This window comes from Mytilus californianus, unplaced genomic scaffold (genome assembly GCF_021869535.1).
Source record: "Mytilus californianus isolate M0D057914Y unplaced genomic scaffold, xbMytCali1.0.p SCAF_1, whole genome shotgun sequence".
In the NCBI taxonomy this organism is placed as follows: Eukaryota; Metazoa; Mollusca; class Bivalvia; order Mytilida; family Mytilidae; genus Mytilus; species Mytilus californianus.
The window spans coordinates 17,939,794-17,956,785 of NW_026262581.1; the positions used below are offsets into that span (position 1 = coordinate 17,939,794).

A 16,992-nucleotide genomic window follows, 5' to 3' on the forward strand; every position below is an offset into this window, starting at 1 on the left:
GATAGAGGATGTCATTGAACCAAAAAACAATTTACGAATTTGAAAAAAAATTTGGGGGGAAATAAATACATTAAATTTGATAAAAATAGTCTATTTTTTCAAAATTTGAAATAAACGCTATGTTGATTGGTGTTATATATAATAACATATCAAAATAAAAAGGTAAATTGCACAAAATGCAAAGGATAAAGAATATAATCAACTGTACAAGAGTTTTAACATCCTCATTAAATGCAACGCAACGGATTGGGTACACTGTCGTAGATCAGAAAATTCCGTGAAAAGTATAGTAAACACTGTAAAGTAAGATACAATTTTTGTCAATATATGACAATAAGATGAATATTTGTCAAATAAGTTATCAGTACAGTTTAGAAGAAAACAAATTGAAGACGCAGTCTTCGCACTCAAACACAGGCCCACCAGCCCAGGCTTTCAAAAATGCTGTAGGGCCTGTAAAATTTATCTCTACAGGCCAATAGATTCTAACTAAAATTTTGGTAAAATTCAGCTTGGGGCCTGTAGATTCAAAAGTTTATCGTGACGACTAAAGACGTTGTACACAGTATCTTGCCTACAAAAAATGTACTGTTTAAATGGAAGGTAACAAATAATGATTTTTGAAACAAATGCTTTACTGGAGATGATTACTATCAATATTCTATATGAGGCTGCTTTTTGGAAGATTTTTTCAACGGTAAATATAGAAAATCAACAATTTTATCAATATAATAAACAACTTTTCGGCAGATTAAGTGACACAGTTTTTCCAACTTTTCATTTAAACGGCCAATATCTCTTAAATAAAAAATCCAATTTCCGAATTGATAACAAATTTAAAGTAATAACTGTCAGAGTATCATAAAATGTTTTTATTGATAGTTTTAGATTTTAATTCAAGCGTAGTCATCCTAGCCGCTTGTTCGTTCTTAGGTTAGTATACAATTACCACTTTGTTGTGTAAAACGACAATCACAATTAATACAATAAATCATTTTGGCAAATGTTAACCGTAGAAGATCTTGTTTTGATTATAGATCGACCAAATGTAAACTGCATCAGTATAATGATTGTGTTTTTTAATGTCTTGTAAACACCCAAGTTCCGAGATAAATGATGTCTACGATCGCAAAACTTCAGAAAGAAGGTACAATCTATCAGTAGTGGTAGTCAAATGGCTTATCTTTCTAAAAGTACTTCAGTTTTACTAGAAATAACGTATATCCATTGTTTAGACCAGAATGTATTTCCTTCTATAATGCTCTGAGAGATGATTTAGCCTCATCAGCAAAATTAACAATCATTAAGTTTCAAGTATTTAAAACAGCCATATATACAAAAGCTTATTCTGCTTTTTTGATTGAAATTTATCCGTTTTTGCAATATATACATGTACATTTATATACTATTATCCCGAACTTTGTGTTAATTTGAAATATTCACCTTTTACAGCTAGATAAACTGTAGCTATAATACTAAAAGATCCAGTGTCAATTTGTAGATATGCACTTTGCTCAGTTGTTGTAAAACTGATACAGGACGTTCTGTTTCCATCGATTGATAAACTAGCAGGTCGATTGGAGTTAGAAGGATGCTGATTTGCAGTTCCGTCGTGTGCCATATTATCTGAAGATTAAACAGATTAAACAAATTGAATGGGTTATGACATGTCTTTTTTTTTACCTTTTTAACTACGTTATCTGTGCTATATTCATCTCTAAACCAATCAAATGAATAAAAAATATGCGGCAGTTTGGCGACTCATCCAATGAGAGAGAGAGAGAGAGAGAGAGAGAGAGAGAGAGAGAGAGAGAGATTAACTACTTATTTTTTTGAAGATATAAACAACTGGTGGTAAAGAAAATTGAAGCTTTTAAGTAACAATCAGTACACAGCTAACGAATTTAATGTGAATATGTAATAAACAGTTTGAAAAACGTAATGCAAAATTTAAATACATAATATCATAATATCGACAGAATGTAGAACAACACGTTTTCATATCTGTAATAGAAGTGCACATTTAGTTATGTTTAACTTTATCAAATACAATACCAATATCAGTAATGATTAAAAGAATATGCAAAGATACGGTGTTATATTGATATCCTTTAAGAATAAATTGTATTCAAAGTATCAAAGAGATTAGGTGGTTCGTATCTAAAATTGTTTGTCTAGACGTCATCTAATTATTCATCGAGATGACTCCCAAAGACTACCGACGGTCATTTAATCCGATATAAACATAAACATAAATATAAATAGATAGCGACCACATGCAATTGGAATTTTCATTGATTTCATATTTTAGGGTAAAAAGTATGTTTGTCATCGTCTTTACTTGAATAAGGATGATTTCAGTGGATCAAATCAGTCAACCAAATGGTTCATCCTTGTATCACTTTCAATGTTGACATTCTTTTCCTTTTAATAGATGATACATGCGTAAACCATATCCAGCGGAGAGGTTTATTTGAAGGTCACATTAATACAGAATAAATGAGGTCGAATTATTCACCTGCAAGTGAATAATTCATCAGCAATGTTTCTTAGCTTATTTTGACAAAACTGAACCAAACTGGCTGCTAGATGCGACTTGTTATTTCACTATTTCACTTTCATTAATGATTGAACAAAAACTAAAATCATATTTAATTTTTTATTATATCTCGTAGCTAATTCCCCTTTAAGTATAGTATTGTACGAAATGCCTGACAAAATAATTTATCAGTAATACGTTCATTAAAATTTAAAACATAAGCAGAGAGCGAAATATTTTTTTAAAATGTTTTGCTATATCTATCTAAAGTAAAACATAAATGAGGGGAAAAAATTCCTGGATATATCAATTGTTTTTAAATTTTGATGAACAGTGAATTTATTGAAATAGACAGCATCAATGATATTTCTTCGCAGCACTAGATTGCTGACAATGGGCTTTTGATATCCTCGCAAATGAAACGTCCACCAGTACTGGTATATATCCAGTGGTTTAAAGTCCATACATATACCATACTACAATTAAGTGCGGAAAATTTAATTTTGATAAATAAAACATTTGAAATTAATCAAAATACATTTAAAACATTTCTAATTGGTGTGGTCATGGCTAACAGTTAAAACTTGTTAAAGCTATTCAATACATACGATGTGAACAGTGTGTTCCCGCACGTTCAAGCGTACAACCTGTAGTACAAACACGTGTATTAGCATCGCATGTGTTTTGAAGGCAGTTCATTGAATGACAACCCCAAACACAAGAACCATTTCCAGGGTAACATTGTTGGTGTATACACTTTGCTGAACACTGCTGGGAACAGTTTGTTCCCCAAGTTCCTTTCCAGCAGCCTACAAAGAAACATAAACAGATTACTTTGCCCACGCTAAATTTCACTGCATCTTATATCACATTAAAATAATTTCAAAATAGTCTGCCAAAAGAACAACTTCACATATTGACGCGACCTTAGCGTAGTCCGTCAGGAATTAAGGCAAAATATATCATTATATTGAACTGAACACTTGCGCAGGAGCGAGACACTAAGGGAATGGTTGGTGTATTTATAAGAAAATAAACCTGAAATTATTAATGTATTCCTATCTTTGAGTTACAACAAATAGTTATAAAAACTGTCGATTGTCAATCTGGAAGTAAATTTCTATTCATCAAAGCCTCTCGATTCTACGGTAACAGAACGTTCAAATATCAAAACACAAGTTCCCTGTCAAATCCAAAGTCATTTATATGGACATCAAGCGTAGCAAGCCCACAAAGTCTATCATTATATACAGCCATTACAGATCGTTCCAAGTTTTTCAGACGCTTTAAACATAATAAGTGTTCTTACAACAGACTGAACACCGGTCACCAGCAGATAAAGAACATATTTTAATATAATAAAAACTTTAGGACATAAATCTCTGCTTGCAGGCTTTTTTGTTTTCTGAAGAATTCCTACATCTCGTATTGGTACTGTTTCTTTTTCCTAGGACTAATCTTGTGTACCCAGTTTTTACCAATCTTACAAGAACAGATTTATAAAACATACTGAATCAGATGAATCTTTAAGGAAATCTGAAAATTTGAATTTTGTAGCATCCTTGAGGAGTATAAAATGCAAGAATGGAAATGTCCTCATTAATTTAAGTTATTAAAAAACAAAGACCAGAGGTACATGTATGAAACAATTCCCAGAGACTGGTTGATATTCTATAGAGTTGAGGCAATGACTTTTTTTTAATTTAAACTTTTTGATCAATGCAATAAAAATTTTGGGGTCACCTAGGTTTGGCAGTGTACATTTGTATAAATGATTACCGGTATGTGCTTTGCAAGAATAAATTAACAATTGTTTGATTAATTGAATTAAAGGTGGTTGTGCTAAGTTTCTGTACAAAATGTGTGAGTCTTCTAAGAAAGTTGAAATAGCAAGTGGAAAACTTCAGGTCAGAAGATGTTAATCAAATTTGTTATCAGTTTTTAGGAAGTTGCGCATTAACAACGCGTGACGCTGACGACTCGGTGATAGAAAACTAAGGGGTTTATATGTTGCTACAGCTTCCTAGTCAGTATACACAACAACCGCTGTATCCATAAACATAAAATGTGACAACTTAAAAACAAAATAATTTGACTAAATATTTAGATAGGTAGTCCCCATACAGGCGATCTCCTCAAACACATTTTTTATTCAATTTCTCAAGTCACTGCGCCTCTTCAACTTCTGCTTCTTTTTGTTTGTTCGTCAATTGTGTAAAAATCGTGCAACACTAACCTTTCGTTGTATTTTGGTGAGTTTTCCAAAAAACAAATCTGTCAGAACGAAGACAAAAAAGACAAAAAATGACATGATAAAACAGATTACCGGGTTTTATGCTTAAATATATTGCAAAAATCAGCCGACACATTGGGAACGTCCAATTCATCTGTACCATTAAAAACAAAATAAGAAAAGAGGATGACGCATAAGCCACAAGAACCGAATACAAACTCATATATTGTGGTCAATCAATCTAAACACTCGTCGACAGAGGCCGAAACATCTCTACTCTCGAGAGGCTTTAATCTGTGTCCTTTAGGGAACGCTCATATTTTATCAATTGAGGGGGTCGGTTAAAATTTTTCACATTAAAAAGTTTTGTTAGCAAGCCCCCCATAATTCTTATGAACCACATAATGACCTCCCATGCCCCTCCATACCCACCGTCTTTAGAACATAGTTTCAAAAGTTTGTCTACCCCCAAACAAATACCCCTATCAATAAACAGTTGAAAGAAGTTGACTGCAAGCTACAAAGTTACGGGCATTGACTTGAAAAATAGCTATGAGAGGTATGTGAACATTCACTACCCTTGAGAGATTAGGCATCCTGCTTGTGCTGTATACTATCAAAGATTTAATAAAGACAGATATTATTTAAGAAATTTCACACTCACTTCAATATTGTCAACAATTTATATGCTTGTCAGACATAAACACTTTCATTGTGTGACCCCCCTTCCCCCTCCCCCTAGCTGTATGATATTTTGGTGATGACCCCCCCCCCCCCCCTTAAAATGCACCGACCCCTCAGCTGATAAATAATGACTGTTCCCTTACCTGCCCTATCAATGAGACAAAATTGTCAGAAAACAAGATGAAATAAAATCATATTGACAATAAATGGTCTTTCATCAATGTCAGTCCCTTTTCAAAATGTGACAAAACAATGACTTTAAATCGTCTCTAGTATGGACAGTGCAAAATTGGTGGAGGAATCAAACTGTAAAAACTTTGTTTTTGTCGTGAATTCTAAGGCATAGAAGGGATCTGGTCTATTCGAAAAGGGTACAAAATGAGAACGTCGAAAGTTGGCAAATTGAATATTTTTGTATATAATTTACATCCATTTTTTTTCTTCAGAAACGCACAACAAAATTAGCTTTGTTCCCGTATATTTTTGACATCCCTTTATTTGTGTTTAATAGTTCATGTTGGTAAAGATGGAAAATTAAATCCACTGGGATCATTTTAGTTTGACAGCTCAAGGATTAGTCATCAAACTTTCCAGTACGATTAGTATACTCAGACTAAAAATCAACCAATCAAAATACTGGATTTGGTGTTTCGAGCACAAATTTTGCACTCCGAGTACTAAGTTAATTTTTGTGACCTAAAGGCCTGACATTCTCATTTTTAACCTTTTCGAATGGGTCAGATCAAGTCTTTGCGTTAGAATATATGATTCAAACAAAGATTTTTTTACAAATTGACCCCTTTGCCCTTTTTCCTCTGTAGCATGCGGAGATAGACTAGAAAGGTATTTGGGTAGAATTAACGTGTAATACATTGCCATACTAGGGACTTTATATCGAATAATGATTCATATTAAAAATCTAGGCTTAAAATAAGCATAGATAATTTAATTGAAGAACAGACCTGCGATGTCGCGGATGTGTTCTAGTGGGAAATGTAAACATACGCATTGACGCTTGCTTAGTATTGATTTTTTTATTGGATAAAGAGCTAGATTATAAAACAAAAAGCACGTTTACCTGTATAAGTGAGTGCCAGTTTGATTATGATGATGTACAATGAATCATGTCAATCTATTTTGATTCACCTAAAACAATCTTAAAGTTTACTGATATCATGAATGTACAATTAAAGACCGAACAAGTCAACGCTTGTTACGTATAATTCTAAAATTTCAAAAAAGACGTAGGTGAACCATTTTCATACTGATGAAGGATAACTGTTATCCGAAATAGATACTTACATTTATTGTTTTCTTTTTTTTTAAATATTGGTGTTGTTTTGTACACTTTTTCAGGCGTGTATATATAAAGAGCCTAATAGCTTATCCGAACAATGTTAGTAGTTTTCACCCTCAAAATCGTCTGTACACACAGATGTGATTTAAGTCATCTCCCTCGAGACAAACATCCAACCATTTTTTACATCTTTCGACGACCATGCGACTAGCATGTAAAGACGGAGGTTCTAACTACTACAATAGATCCAATCCTCAAAACAGGCAGTTTCACTGAGATAGTGTTACCATGTTTTTTGTCTGGATCCACGTGTAAAAAATGTAGGTTTTCAATACTATATGTATTAATATTATACTAATATTATAGTAATCTACAAAAGGCCCAGGCATGACAAAATGTAAATCAATTCAAACGAGAAATCTAATCGTTACGGTATGATTTGTGCATAAACAATGTTACATTATTCAATTACTTGTTATCATTAGTTTTTAACTATGCCAATTATATGTACCTGTACAAAGTAGGCAATATCTGGATTACTTGCCTGCATATACCATGCATGTCTCAGTCACCATTACAATATCAAAATAAGAAGCAATACTTATTATAGGTACCCGACAGGACTCGTTCTAAAAGTTCTAATTTTGCTGTATGACATCTGTATTTATATTTATCTTGGTAAGTCGTAACTTGGTATAGTAACATTTATCTTTCTTCTTTCTTAAGTTCAAATTTTGTCAATATTTCGAAGATCTTCTTCATTCCCCCTCTCAAATAACACAAAAAATGGTATCATCGTTCTGATTATGATTGTAATATTTGCTCCTAGACTTAATGTCAAAATACACTGCTAACATAAAAATAAGAAGATGTGGTATGATTGCCAAACAGTACTCTCCAGCTGAGACCAAATGATATAGAGGTTAACAACTATAGGTAACCGTACGGCCTTCAACAATTAGCAAAACCGATACCGCATAGTCAGCTATAAAAGGCCCCGAAATGACAAATGTAAAGCAATTCAAATGAATTAAAAGGTATCGAGTGTCTGATTATGACAATAAACGACGGAACATGTAAGCTAATGTTTTCTCCATCTCGAAATAAAATTATGATGTGTATGATTACCTAATGACTTTATCCAAATTACGGAACACATCTTATAACTATAGCATCAAAAACAGTAAGTTGTAAAATAGTGTTCTATTTAAGGCGCCTATTTGGCAATAAATGGATTTTTAGATAGTTGAAGAATACTATAGTCTTCAATGTGGGTTTATTTTTATTCCAAGATTGTTTTTTGCGTGTGTTATAGGTCATTTTCTGTTGACAGTCCGTATCTTCACATCCGTACCGCCCATAGGTCCAGATAAGTCTAAGGTAGCACTCCACAGTTAGGAAATAAAATTAAAATTGAACCACAAAATGTTCAATCATCTTCTTATCCTGGCTTTCTAGTACATTAAGTCATCTGTTTGTGTCATGCATGTGCATGTGCATATGTATATAATCAGTATCTTCTATATGATGTGATTTTCAGAAATTAAAAAGAAAATGAAATATAACTCATTTTGTGTATCCATGGCAACATTCTGCATTTATTTACCATATCATAGTGCAACAAGGGGCATGAAAATGTCATATATTCCCAAAAATGTGGTTCAAAATATAATATCAATCCCTTTGAGGAATATCTTTTCTGAAATTATTAACATAAATCTTCCAAATGATTAAATAAAAATTGGGTGTCTTTTGTCTAATTTTTTGTTAAAATTTTATCACAAAGTTCGTGCGACAAAAAGTTCGAAAAAAACTTTAGAATAAATTCCGGACCAATGTCTGTTATGGTAAATGAAAATAGACTGTCAAACAGACACAGCCCGTAATACATACATTACACAATCTTGATGTTCCTACTATGAAGGCTAAATTAATCTTTAGCTATCCAAAAATGAATTTAATAAGACACTAGCTTACATATTTGAAAAATTCGCAGGGGCCAAAATGCGAAACTACACACCTAACTGTGTAGTGCTACCTAATTCGGTAGGTCACATTCGAGGAATATAGGACGGGATTGTGGTTACGACAATTGGAACATATATCCGTTGTCATCTGTGAAACAGATATTCCATAACGGTCAACCAACTCGTGATGCATCCGTAGGATAGGAACAAGGAATAAGACTTTCAGTGAAAAAAAAAGGGAAAATGTCCTTAGTCGACTACTATATAAAAAGGTACAAATGTAGGGATCATTAGACAGATTTATAGGATTAAATAAAATGTTTGTTGGCGTTAAGCGGTAGGTAGGAATTTTTTCTCCGGATTTACTGCGGCAAAACATAGTTCAATGTGGATGATTATAATCAAAGTTTACCATGTACTTTTACAAAGCATAATTCTACAAAGGTGTCTTCATTTTCTCTACTGTTGAAGAAGAAAAATCTTTTTGCAGGCATGTTGCAGACTCTTTCTTGTGTAAATGCAGGTGTGCCAGGTCCCGAATCTTTGTAACACAACACCGCAGAAGTATCAAGAATGTCGGATCCATTTGTTAGATATAAACGGAATCTTTCTATACGTCTCCGTACTATTTCTGTACAAAATGTAAGTAATAATTTAATTCAACTTAAAAAGAAAGCTATTTTAGAAGAAATAAAACATAGTACTGTAACTTAAGTTATACCGGTGGGTTTATGTAAAATTTAAGGTAAAGGTGTATTCATACAGCCATGTGTACAAACTGCTTTTGAGACATTATAAGTCCCTGTTGAGATGAACAAAAGCAATGAATGTCATGTTAAGTGTTTTATTTTTTGGATGATTTGCTACAAAAAAATATATTGTGTTGCAGGAACGTCAATCCTTTAACTTTCATTTCAAATATGAATTCATAGCTGGTTTCTTTGTGTGTTTACATGTACATGTCTTTGTGTATGGATGATATTTTCAAAAGACAACGGTTAAGTTGCTATCAACTGAAAACAGAGCATCCCAGAAAGTAAAAATATTAATCACGCAGATACAGCATGCAATATACAGGAAAATGAAGTTATTATAAGTAAAACGTGAAAATACGAAATATGTAACAAGAAAAAATTCAAACAATAGCTACGAAAATGTTGGAAAAATAATAAGATGGTTCTTCGCAGTATCGAATACATGCATGGGTTGATGTCTCGTTGGCGTATATCTTGCATCCTTTTTTATTCATATTAGGAGAAACAAGATAGTTGATAGTAGGAGAAACAAGATAGTTGATAGTAAAAATATGCTTCAGCTTTAAATGTGAAATGTTAATGAAAATAAAATGAAAAAATAGGTTTTCCTTTAAATAATAGTGAAGAACATTATCATCGACGTCTGAGGAGAAGTTACGTCATAATGAAGAAATGTTATCAAGCTTCCTTTTGTCAAGAGTAAATAAAGGCAACAGTAGTATACCGCTGTTCAATAGTAATAAATCGATTAAGCGAAAACAAATCCGAGTCACAAACCAAAACCGAGGGAAACATATCAACTATAAGAGGAAAACAACGGAACAACAGAAACACTGAACTGTAACAAAAACAAACGCCAACGTACATAGACATTGGTACAGGACATTTTGAGAATAAATGGTGGGTTGAACCTGGTTTTATGGCTAGTGTCTAATGGAAAGACCAGTAACAGAATCATCAACAGATTAATGGGGTTTTCTATAGCAACGTAGATATAGTCAAATATCAGTCTCTCGGCACAATGTAAAGCCTTTTAGCACATTGTGGCTCGCGGCTGATATTTTACGATATGAATATACACTAAATTATAATCTATATTTATCTGATTGACACTAAATACTAGTTTGATGTGATTGTTCATAAGTTATACATGATGCATGTTATGCTTTCTACAAACGCATACGGTGCTCTCGTCCTTATTACTTTTATTTTTTAATTTGTCTTAGTTCTGTGTGTCCTCGTGTATTTTTACCACAAACTTTATTTTCTTTTCATTTGGAATCTAACAATGTGCATAACAACTCGTCCTAAATTTTACCGTTATGTTGTAAACCAAGCCCGGAAATTAAGTTACGATCCGGGAAAACTTATGAATCCTTTAAATAAACTTATTCTAAAAGGTTACCTATTCAACACTGTAATTAAATCTTTGAATATTGTTTTTATTGGTATAAATATTGATTTTGTTATCAGTAAATTAAAACCATACTAAATATTACACATATGTACTTTCACGGTACTACAATCTGTCGATACCTATAGTTTGGCATTGCACAAGGTCGTATTTTTCTCTGACTGTTAACGACGTCTTTACACTAAATTCATTGGATGTTGGATTTGCACTGATTGATATTTTAGTCTTAGATACTTGCTTTTTTTTTATCAGTTGTTATTGGCTTTGAACTAGCTGTCAGTAACTGCGAGTACTCTCCGATCTGCACTAATTATTTACTATTTGTATCCATCTGCTGAGTTATGCCTTTTTCAACTGACTTTTATAGTTTCTTCTTATGTTGTACATGTACTGTTACACCACTGTCCCAGGTTAGGGGAGGGTTGAGCGCTCACAAACATGTTTAACCCCGCCACATTCATTATGTGCCTGTCCAAAGTCAGGAGCCTGTAGTTCAGTGGTTGTCGTTGGTTCATGTCTGTCATATTTGTTTTACGTAAATTGTTTTGTTATAAATTAGGCCGTTAGTTTTCTCAATTGAATTGTTTCATATTTTTCATGTCGGGGCCTTTTATAGCCGACCATACGGTATGGGTTTTTCTCATTGTTAAAGGCCTTACGGTTGCCTATAATTGCTAACATCCATTTCATTTGAACTTTGGTGGATAGTTGTCTCATTGGCAATCATACCACATCTCCTTATTTTTATACTTATAAGGTAGTTAAAACAACGAAATACTAATATAATATCTTAAGCAAGAAAAAAAGAAATAAAAACATTAACGTTCAAGTATACTCTGGTTCATCTGGGTTGTTTTGGTACATTGTTAGACAGGTTTACTCAGTAAATAGCGACCAGGTAAAAATTATACTTATAATAGAATGAATTATGCATCTTTTTGATGAACTTTCTGATCTCATGGTTTTAATATTCAAATAACATGAATAACTTACGTTGCCAAAACGGTAAAGGAAAATATAATTAATGTATGAAAAGCAGGCTAGTATTTCTTTTCCAGAATACCCGATATTACGTCATGTTTAATGTGGTCTTTTATTTGCTGACTAGACAGTAATAACATTCTTGTCTGTTCTGAGTGTCTGTTTTTTTTTACAGGTACACATGTTTTTTTTAATTGATTGGTATTCTTTCTCAGTTTGGTGCTTCCATCGAGAAATCATGCCCTATTATTTTTCATGTAATACTGTCGCTTCAGAAATAAGGTCGCAGTGCGTATTGGGAAAGCAGAAAAGAACTTGAAAGTTTATACTCAATTAGTCTTTTACAGAAGTGCAAAACGTTTCAAGATTGGAAATATTAACTTTAAAACATTTTCATTACCGATGGAGTAATATAATACAAAAAGTTTAATTTCTCTCTATGATTAATGTGACCATTACATATTACGAAATGTATGACACTTACCAGTATTTCGGTAAAATATCTTTATATCTGTGATGAAAGCAAGCTTCGGAAGGTAAAGACTCCACCATGCCTTCCTTTGACCTGGAGATGTATGCGAACACCATTTTCCCCATTTATTAGTTTCCTCTCCCTCTATAGCTCGGATTGCAAGGTATGCATAGTTGGACGGATCTACATATGTTGTTGATTGTGACACATTACCCTCCAGAGCAAGGTTAACTACAAACCACATGACTGTTTTAATTTATAATCATTATTACTTTTTGGCTACAATATTTACATACCTTAATACAATACTTAACATAAAGTAATTGAAGCAAAAATAAATTTATCTACAATTTCAGGTTATTTCGATGATTTGATAGTAATATTAAGAATTTGTAATAATGTTAAGTATAAAGCTAAATCATTTTGAACAAACTGCTTTCAAAAAGATATTACATTTAGATAATAATACTGCCTTTGAAAACTTCAACAAACAATGCAAATCTTTGATAATTTTTTTGTTACTTTAATTAACGAAATTAAAAGAAATTAGGAATGAATTGGTCTCCAACAAAAAAAAAAAGAGCGGAAATGGCGTTCCCGGAAGTGAAAATACGGTATAAAAAGAAAAAAAATGACGGAAAAATCTTGAACTCAAAAAGCGGAAATTCGCGGATCCGCAGAAAAATTTCATCACTGAGAAATATATATAACATTACTGTTTAAAGAATCGCCGATTGTATGTATGTTATCTGATAGCCGTAGGCTCACATTCGATCGTCTTTCTCACAAGATATGAAGAAACGGTGAAATTTTGAGTGATGACCATTGCTTTTCTTCCAGGCATGATAGCGGAAACAATGCTAAAGCCCCTTTAAAGTTATCTCCGGCGCAGAGTTTTATATAAATACGTTTCGTATATGCTTCGCAATGGTCCCTTAATAGTTCGTGTACAATCGGCAAACCTCGACCTCGACAGCTAATTGCCATTATATATATTCAATTTGATACATTGTAATTCATACATAAGACAACAATACAACTGGTATATATTATATTTATTATATTTATTATATTATATGGGCTTGTATTATATTTGCCTTCGGGTTTATATGATCCGTTCGTCCTATTTCGACTCTTCAAAATTCAAGAGTCTATCCTAAATTGAGGTAAATTATTTGGCCTTCCAAATACCGTTTCGATTCTTAACATTACTGAAAAGACATAAATTGTCGAAATCCGGATATGGTGTACAAATTTTTGCACCTCATGTTTGCGGTATACCATCTTTTCCGCAAGTTTATTGTTTTCTGTTTGGTATTAGATTATAATAAAGATCTATTTTGTTACATCTTGTGATCCGTTTATTTGGCAATCGCCAGTGGCAGTCAGCAGGGTTTAAGAATATCCGTTGTTCGACCTGTTAATCAAATGCGTTTTGTTTAAATATACTTTTTCACTTTTTTGGTCCTTTGGAAAATGTTGTTTGTGGTAGCAATACACAGTCAGGAAAAAAATCTTAAAATTGACACTCATAATTTTTAACCACCCTCTTTTCATTCCTATGTAATAAATAAGGCTTATTATTTGTGTTATGCATATGTATATTTCTGGAAAGAGCATCTTCCATAGATTTCATTTTCAATAGTTAAAAAGGTGAAATATAATCGCTTTTTGGTGTAACCATGGCAACAATCTGCATTTATTTGACACAAAATATTGCAAAAAGGGGGGTGAAAATGTCACAAAAGTCTCCAAAATTTGGTCTAAAGGAAAATTTCAATCAATTAGAGTGATACCTTTCCTGAAACCATAGACATTTATCTATCAAGAGGTCCAAAAAAATTCATATGCCTTTTTGCTCGTTTTTCCATAAAATTGAATTGAAAAGATCGAGCGTCAAATCTTTGTTGATAAACAATACAATATTTTTTGGACCTATGGGCGGTACGGATAGGAAAATACGGACTGTCAAACAGAAAAATGGCCTATAAAACATGCTAAAAACAATCTAAATGTTCATATAAACCCACTTCGAAGGCTATATTATTCTTCAACTATCTAAAAATCAATTTTATTGTACAAAAACTTTCATATTTAAAAAATTCACCATGGCCATAACGCGAAACTAAACTTCTAACTGTGTATTGCTACCTGTGCTGTATTTATACCCCTCTACCAAGAAATTTGTTTTGCATGCACACGTATAAAAATTGCGGTTTTTATCCAACGCAATCATAGGTTTGAACGTTGTTTTCAATTTAGACTTATATATATATATATATATATATATATATGTCGATATCCCAGTAGCATGAGTTCGAATCCCGGCGAGGGAAGAACAAAAATTTGCTTCCGCAAAGGACAAGGTATGATAAGGGTTGTTTTGGCCCCCTCTCCAAATAAGTTTATATTAATATAATTGATGGTCTTAGTAAAGAAACTTGAAAAAAACAATGATTTTATATTGTTCCGGTGAAAGGATGGTTGCCTAGCAACGGTTTCAGTTAAGTATCTAAATTATCACATAGGAATTGCTTTATCTGTACAAATTCAAATATTTCAAAAACAATATTGTTTGTCCAAGAAGAACTTGAAGTCACAAATAAAAAGCCTCTTTGATTTCGTTTAATATATGCTTAGAAACAACCTAGCAACAGAAATTTTGCCTAGCAACGGTTAAAAAATGTGTGTTTTTTTCCCTCTGAAGCATGCATATAGCACTTATTTGAAGATTTTACATTTCCATATGGTGTTTCATTCCCATATACTATCATATACATCTTTATTCTTAACAAATTCCGTATTGAGCATAGCAACACAAATATTGCTTAGCAACGGGAAAATATGTTTGAATTGAAGACAAATACAAATCAATTAGTCATTTTATTGAACAAACTAAATGAAATGTAATGCAGACTGTCTGTTGATGAACAACTTTTAGTTAGAAATGAAAAGTAAGTTCAATTGTAGTTCACTTTCTGCTTATCAACAACTAAGCAACATAACAAGTGCTTAGCAACCGTTCAGTAATAGTTCTCAATGTTATATGAAGTATGAATTTAGTCATTTTGAAAGAATGTACTTTCCCATATGGGGTAACACTATAATACAAACATCATTAAGAGTATCATTAATCCTTTTTTTACGAATTCCATATCGAGCATAGAAACCCACATGTTGCTAAGCAACAGCAAACATTTTCTTAAATTAAAGACAACTTCACAACCTATGTTTCAATGTGAAAAGTCTTTTCATAAAACCACGAATTTAAAGGATTTACTAATTATGGGTGGGTCTGAATAGATTTTAAAGATAGTCAACAGTTAATGAAATGAAAGAGACTTGGCTTGTACCACGCATAGTCCTCGTAGGGAAATAAAATGTCTAAGAATATATATGGTTTAAGGGTTGAACATATGAAGCTCAATCATTTTACCAAGAACAAAACATCATTTATTTGACCTTGAGATTAACGGCAAAGGTCATAATGATATTAAACTGATATTTCATTGCTATACACTTTATGCCAAATATTATAAGTCAATGTCGCAAAATTAAACAAGTGTGTATGAGAATAAAATCCAGAAAAAGAAGAAGAATACTTAAGTTAAACATAATGTATCCATTCAGTTCATCTTGGAAGAAAGGGGAAAATGACAAAAAATAGTGAGAACAGCTGAGTACTGTATAAACTGCTGTTTCTTTCGATGAAATGAAATATGGAACGATTTTTTATCTGTAATTATAATCTGGATACTTGCGATGACAAACAATGATATCTCTTTCTTATCGTTGTCGATTGATTCGTGAAATATCAGGTAAAATCAATAATATATGTTTATTGTGCATTATGGTGTTTTTACAGCGGATGACCGCGAGGGCATTCCGGTGTATTGCTATACCCTAGATTTCCATTACGTATACGTAATATTCGTTTTAGGTTTTTAACCGATCTATAAACATGATGAATACGTAGACATCATCAAGTGCAAACTAGCATTCCTTATCGCTTGTTATAAATTCATTTCTTCAACGAATATTCAACAAATACTTTTTAAAGAAGATAAATTAATAATATTAAAATGTTTTGTTATATGTATATTAGAAAAATCGAATTATTACAGAAGAGTGACGTGTCCACCATGCACTTGCTCTGCACTATTATTAATATAGTAGAATAGAATGATATACAAATGCATGAAAATTATATAAACATGTAACTGTAATAGACAAGTATTAATATAATATATAACAATAAACCAGAGTATACTGATTTGTTACTATATATATATAAAAATATTAATTTTCGCGAACCATTTAGGTCACGGAAATTCCATTTTTTGCCATCAGTAAGGAGACTTGTACAAATAATGTGAATACACAGAACCCCGATCCAATTCATCTTTTGCTAAAAATATTTATCATTTTCTGTTTTTTATCTCCTAACATCATTCCATTTTTCTCTAATTTCGATTAAAATATGCCAAAACCTGCAGTAAAAATAGATGTATGCCCCAAATAAACATTCCCCGATTGGTTGAATTACTATGGCATCGATGTAAAGCAACGAAAGCCTCGATGTAAAGCAACGCAAGCCTCGATGTAAAGCACACGCTTCCCAAGAGTAAGGAGAGTTGTACAAATAATGTG

The 16,992-nt window shown here is 32.4% G+C and overlaps 1 long non-coding RNA gene across 1 annotated transcript; it reads right to left on the reverse strand.

The window, feature by feature from the left end:
- Positions 1 to 1,449: 1,449 nt before the first annotated feature.
- On the reverse strand, positions 1,450 to 9,339 carry LOC127700625 (uncharacterized). The gene is made up of 3 exons (XR_007981671.1): positions 9,133 to 9,339; positions 3,148 to 3,348; positions 1,450 to 1,626 (listed from the first exon to the last, which is right to left on the reverse strand). It is a non-coding gene; the product is annotated as an uncharacterized LOC127700625 (long non-coding RNA).
- Positions 9,340 to 16,992: the final 7,653 nt, after the last annotated feature.